Here is a 7078-nt window from a genome sequence, read left to right as displayed (position 1 = left end):
AAAAATACACAAATGAAGGTCACATTTGCAATTATTATAAAAGTTCCACATTTTAATTAGGTAGCTGATAAATGTCATTGAGCCTTAGCCACTGACCAACTGTCATTAAAAAAAAGAAGAAGAAAAGTGTAACCTAAAAGTCAGAATTTTTGTACTGTCATGAAATTAAAAGTTATAGCCACAATAAAGTGTTTTCAGCAGTAAGATGTTAAGTGGGCTTAGGGACGATCTTAAAATTTAAAAAGGAAACATTTTGACAATATAGAAGATGTCACTAATATTACAGGTTTCCAAGTATTGTTTTATAAAGCAGATCTGCCTTTACCGTTGAACAAATGGGACAACACTAGTCTTAAGAGGTTCTTCTCCGTGTAAGTAAATAGCATTTTTTGACCTGTGGATCTGGCTTAAATGCATTCTTTATTAATTTGGATTAAATATTCACTGGCTTTCTTCCTTCCACAGCTAATCAATCCTCTTAACCTCAGGCAATGTCATACCTGACATAAGAACAAAAGAAATTGGTATCACCTTTTAGATATTCTAAAACTACTTTGAACTTTACAATAATATTCAAAAATTTTTGTTCCCTTCCCCTGAAAAACCAACAAGTAAAATTTGCATCAATCAGCCATTGCATCAATGACTTTCCTTTTAAATTAACATTTGAAAATCGCATAAAGTTGATAGATATATTGGTTTTAGCGTGGATCTGACTAATGTTTCTAAATCTAGAATCTTAAAGTAGTCATAAGTAAATTCAAGAAGAAATCCAAAAGTCAAAGTAAATAAATATGAATGAAAGAAAGAAAATGATCAATAAACTTGCTTACATAAAAATGTATTTTTTTTCTATAGTACACTGTCATCAAATAAAAATTACCATTAAATGGGATTATTAATAGTCATAGTGTACAAAAGTATTTTAAGAACCCAGAAAAAGAAATCACAAGTCTAGAGGAAAACCAATGTATATATAATTTAATTAGAAATATGTGCATAGGGACGCCTAGGTGGCGCAGTCGGTTAAGCGTCCGACTTCAGCCAGGTCACGATCTCGCGGTCCGTGAGTTTGAGCCCCGCGTCGGGCTCTGGGCTGATGGCTCGGAGCCTGGAGCCTGTTTCCGATTCTGTGTCTCCCTCTCTCTCTGCCCCTCCCCCGTTCATGCTCTGTCTCTCTCTGTCCCAAAAATAAATAAAAACGTTGAAAAAAAATTAAAAAAAAAAAAGAAATATGTGCATAAAAAATATATGATTAATAATCAAACTGCAAACCTAAGCAATGATGAAATAGGTTTTTTGTTATCATATTTAAAAGGGTAATTCATATTAGCATCATCTAATAAAATGGTATATAAGATATAATGAAACGTTAAAAATTTATTGCTGCTTCTTGATGAAAACAAGAGTATAATTAAGTCAAAACTCTTAGAAAAAATCAGCAAGAGCTATTTTCATGTTCAGAAATTCCACTTATATGATGCTTTTCTAAGGAAAATATTAGTTATATACACAAAGATGTATGTACAAGGATATCCCTGAAACATTATATATAACAGATAAAGTAATCTGATCCTAAGGAAATAGCTAAATACATTTTAACAGATCACATACAATGGGTTGTTATGTAGCCAATAAAATGCCTTTGAAGAACATTTGGAACATAAATAAATAATCACAATATAATATTAAATAAAAATGAGAGGATTACATCCTTAAACTGATCTCAGTTTCCTTCAAACAAACCAAACAAAATCTGCCTATGTCTCTATTGGTATATATGTCTATACATGAGATAGACAACATCAGAGATAGTTTTGCAAAAGATACTCTCTGGATTTTAAGTTTACAGATGACTTTGAGGATATATTTATTTTCTAATAAGAGGGTTTAAAATTAGAATTCATGGGAAACTTAAGGAACCCTTATTCCTTTTGAATCCGAACCCTGTAATTTATTCCATAAGGAAAGGATTAAGAGAAAGACCCCTCTGATCCAGAAGGCAGTAACAAAATGAGTAAAAGACAGTTGAGCTAAAACACTCCACAGATTTAGCAAATTACCAGATGTCTATTCCCTTGAAACTTAATTCATATGTAAGTAAGTCTTTGAGTTGGAAAGTAGAATCTGTGCTCTGTAAGTACCTGAGAAATAGCAGTTTCACAGTTGGGAGTTGCTTTCTGGAAATTGAGTTTGTTAGATATTGAGTAAGTGCCACAGATGAAGCAGATGTGGAGACCCTGACAGTGAGAGTGACATTCTAAATCAGGATGCAGCATTTTAACCTGCTTGATGTCTTTATCTTTATTTAACTAAGTAACTGGGCCAAATGAGCTGTCAGTTTAGGCTAGAATACCATAACCACAGCAGATGAGAAAATTTAAATGATTTACAGGTATTTCTTCTGTTAAATGAGAATTCACCTAACCTTGCTAAAATGTCATTGAAAAATTATTTTTTGATGTCTTCTTTAAATAAATTGCTGTTAGTTGCACAGTTTCTGACTATTCCAGTATGTGTCTTCCTAGCATGTAGTTATGAAGGTTAAAGGTGTAGGACTGCCTTTGAAGAAAAATCTCCTTATAAATGAGGTCATTTGGGGACTTCAATGACTAAAGCCCCTTGAAGGGATTCTTAAGCAACATTTTCATGTGCTAAAGTCACAAAATAAAAGTCATAAACACATGTTCAAATGCTTATTTTTCATTTGTGAAATATGAACAAAGCTCAATTCAAATTCCATCTCCAATGTCAAGTCCCGTTTGATTGGTATCAATTGCTTTTTCCTAGATGTTCCCCTGCAACTTAAATTGCAGTAACCTACTATGTACATATTCCACTCTCTATTAACAGTGTGGCTTGTGGCCTGGTCATCCCAATGAGACTGTGATTGCTGGAAAAACCAACAGCTAAAGGACAAGAATGTAGGGATTTCTTTAAAGGTTCAATATAAGGAAATTGATTGGCTCAGAGTAGCTGGACAAGGCAAGAACCAATACGCCCATCTAAGTGGGAAAGCGCAGCTTGCTTGGAACCTACCAAATTCCTTACAGAGAATATACCTAAGACAGTGCCCATGCAGAGTAAGGATTCCACCAGGCCTGAGAGAAACCTTTATTTTCTTAATGGGGAGGGTGGCTTTGTACCCTGTTACTTGCTTATGAATAATTAAAAATCACTTTCCACATATCCCCTCTTTGAAAAGAACTAAACCCAGGGAAGGCCATTTCTTTAAAACTGTCACTATATTTTTATCTGAGAGGCTATCAGTATCAGATTGAGGTTTATTCAAATTCCATGATTATAAAGTGGTTTCCCTGAAGTTTATATTATTCTTCTCTTAGTTTTTAAGAACTTTTTAAAGAAATATTTTATGTTTTATTGCTTTTGTATTTCCATGGTTAACTTATGATTTGGGATACATAATAATAGATCATTTTCTGTGTATTAAATAAATGTTAAATCCTGTATTGCATTATGTATGTCTATGTAGCCCACACACTTCAAGATAATTCTTAGCTATCTAAAATTCCATTAATGCAATTGGCCATCTTGAATTCCATTTCTAAATCCACAATAGACTGAGTACATCCACATTCTATAGATTTAGAAATTCTAGTATTGATATTGCATCATTGGAAGCACTGGACATAATGAAACACACTGTTTATTTATTTATTTATCTATTTATTTATTTATTTATTTATTTATTTATTTTAATGTTTATTCATTTTTTGAGAGACAGAGACCAGAGCGTGAGTGGGGGAGGGGCAGAGAGAGAGGGAGACACAGAATCTGATGCAGGCTCCAGGCTCTGAACTGACAGCACAGATCCCGACAAGGGGTTCAAACTCCCAGACCATGAGATTATGACCTGAGCTGAAGTTGGATATTTAACCCACTGAGCCACCCAGGTGCCCCCACACTTGCTTATTTTTTATATGTACATATAATGAAAGCTTAACTTTTCCAAGAGTATTTTCTAAAATTGAGAGGAAGGATACATTTTGTTTAATTATTTTTATTCATAGCATTTATTGCTAAATAATGTCAGCTTTATGTGATTTATTATCAGATACTATCTGATCTATCTTAAACATACAGAGACAAAGAAGACAAATAGCCTAATATAATCATTGCAGACGTAAAACTTCACCGAAACCCTTAATTATCCAAAACAAGAGGGAATTATTTAATTACTAAATTAATTTGGTTATATTTCACAACTAGCTCCTGCCCTTACTAATTTCCTCAGTGATTAGAAAACAACAGGCGTATCAGTCTTAGACACTTTAGTCTTTTGATAGCTTAACGATGAATTATCTAAATACTATTGATTTTTTAAAACTTATAACAATAGTGAAAAAATATACAAAACAGAAAAACTATGAGAAAGTGTGTCTTTCTCTGTCTCCACTCTCTCTTTCAATAAAAACATATATAGTATCCAGATTAAGGTGAAGAAACTTTCATGATCTGTGCATACAACTAAACATTTACTATTGAGAAAAAATAAAGTTTTCCACGTCTTAAATCATTATGACTTCAAATGTTAAATAGTGTATCTGAATAGGAGTGGTAGAAATAACTTTTAGAGCTATGTTTCTTTTTACCCTGTAAGTATGCCTATCTTTCAATCTTATGCAAAGAAAACTAGAAATGCAATGCTGTTATTTTTTTTTCCTTAAATCTTAGGAGTAGTACAGTTTAGATGCCTGACTTTGGTGCTTTAAAAATGAATTTAATCTTCTGCATATCCTTTCTCACTTCTCCAGCTAAAACACTATGAAGTTTGCACATAATGCAGTTCTTGAAAGTGCTGAGCTGAGACATAGAGTACATTTGACTTGAGCTATTTCAAACTCTCCTCTGCCATAGATGCACACAACTAAATTGAAATGATGCACATTATTTATAAATTATTAACCATTTCTAAATATGGTTCACATGACTGGCTTCACTGAGGTGTTACATCCATCCTTGCAAGCTTCATAACTTTGGCAGGCTAAAGTTGCACAGTTAACATTAATTCTCATCAAAGAGAGGACAGCCTTAGCAATTACCCTGAAAAAGGTCAGATATCAAATTTCCTTATGCTGATTTTGATGCCAAATTGAGTCACAGTGCAGGTTTGGGTATTGTATGACTTCTTCATTTTTGGTATGCTGTGTCATCAATATATGCTGTCACTCTTTGCTCCTCTGACTTATGAGTGTATGATTAAACATTATTCTTCAGAGCATCACATATCAACCATTTGATTCTATAGTTTATTTATATGTATTATTACATGGGCTTAAATAAATATTTAAAACCAAACTAAAACTATAGGAAATAAATGAATTTATACAAAAGTGTGTCCTTTCATGAATTTTTGGTGTTGCTTGGATTTATTTGGTTGTAAAAATTGTGTGGGGAAGTGACAGAAAAAGATTTAATACAGAATGCAGTAGTGATATTTTAATTATGTCATCAATATTTTAAGAGCTTTAAATTTCATTTCAAACATGTTTTTCATACTAAGGGACAAAGATATAATTCTGAAGTTGACTTGATATCAGAAAATTCAGGAAATTTTAAATATGATAGGGATTAAATATTTTAAAATGTATCCTTTATCATATTAACATTTTCATCCATATTTGTTCATAAATATTGCCATAAAAATCTTAGTTCTACTAATTCTAACCCATTATCTCATGAATATTATTTACATTCAATGGCAATGACATCTATAAAGTGACCTTTTAGGTAATGGAAAAGAAATGCTATTAGTCCCAAGACTGCAAGTGGTGGCAATGTCATTCTAATTTAATAGACTACAATTTTATTAAATAATATAGGTTCAGTGGTCCCAGGGTCATTTGATTAGGAAATATTTAATGAAGGCATTAATATTTACTCCTACCCAACCTCCAGCTGGAATTTCATGGTGTGAGAGCACCAGGTTAATTGAGTTTTATCACCAAATCTCTAGACCACTTTAGAAATAACTATAATACACATCCCCTAAGGTCTGATCTATGAGCAGTGAGAAAATAGAAGAAAAAATGATTAACGTATAACTAGATTCTGCTGACATCTTCAGCATAGATATTCAATAAAAGTTTGAGCAACTGATGAAGATTTCTCCAACAAAGAATTATTAGTTACTTTGCCTTTCAAACCTTAAATAAGAAAACAGAGAAAAAATGAGTAGATCTTGGTTTAGCCAATAGAAACAAACAAACAAACAAACAAAAGACAAACAAACACGAAAACCGATGTGTTTTCTATAGATTCATAATTTCCATTTGTCGCCCAAATTTTTTCTTAAGAATGTACTCATAGGAATACACCTGTCAGGAAAATGAAATTGCAACTATCCCTCTTCCATTTGCCAGTCTTTTAATTCCTCAAAGTCAAATGAATATTAAAATTTGGTATTTATATTTTCATTTTGTATCCCAATCAAATCTGGGAAGCCTAAGCCCATTATTCAATTATGTCCACCAGAGGTAATAACTTAAGTGCAGATAATAATAAAAAATACTATAGTTATCATTTATTTAGTTCTTACTGTGAACAAGCAAATTTCTAAGTGCGTTACATGTATTACTTTATTTGATCTCTACAACAACAGGAAGTGCACTTGTTATTTACATCCATTTTAAAGGCAAGGAAACAGAGTTATTCGTATTTTGCCCAAAGCCATAGATCTACTATGATGTAGAGTACAGATTTAAATCCAGGCAATCTAACTTTGGAACTTATATTGCAAATAGGTTTACTGACAAAGCTGCTCTTATCCAAAATTCTGAATCAATAAAATGAGTGGCCAAGGTGTAGGAGGAAGATGTATACCAGAGCCAAGAGAAGAGTTTTCCTGCCAGGAACTGAGTCATAATGGCAACAAAGTAAAAAAATAAGATGTTGGCAAGTATCCTCTCAAGCACTTTGTTTTTCTTTTCTTTTCTTTTTTTCCTTTTCCCCCCATTATATGTGTCATAATTCTTAGTTTTATATAGTTTTAGAATAATTTTATTTAATGTTCCTCTACTAATATTTTGCCAATTTGCATTCCCCTACCAATGTCCTA

Source organism: Lynx rufus, unplaced genomic scaffold (assembly GCF_022079265.1).
Source record: "Lynx rufus isolate CCGP_SWC_20201006 ecotype Redwood Valley unplaced genomic scaffold, mLynRuf1.p SCAF_9, whole genome shotgun sequence".
Taxonomy (NCBI): Eukaryota; Metazoa; Chordata; class Mammalia; order Carnivora; family Felidae; genus Lynx; species Lynx rufus.
This window is presented reverse-complemented; position numbering follows the sequence as displayed.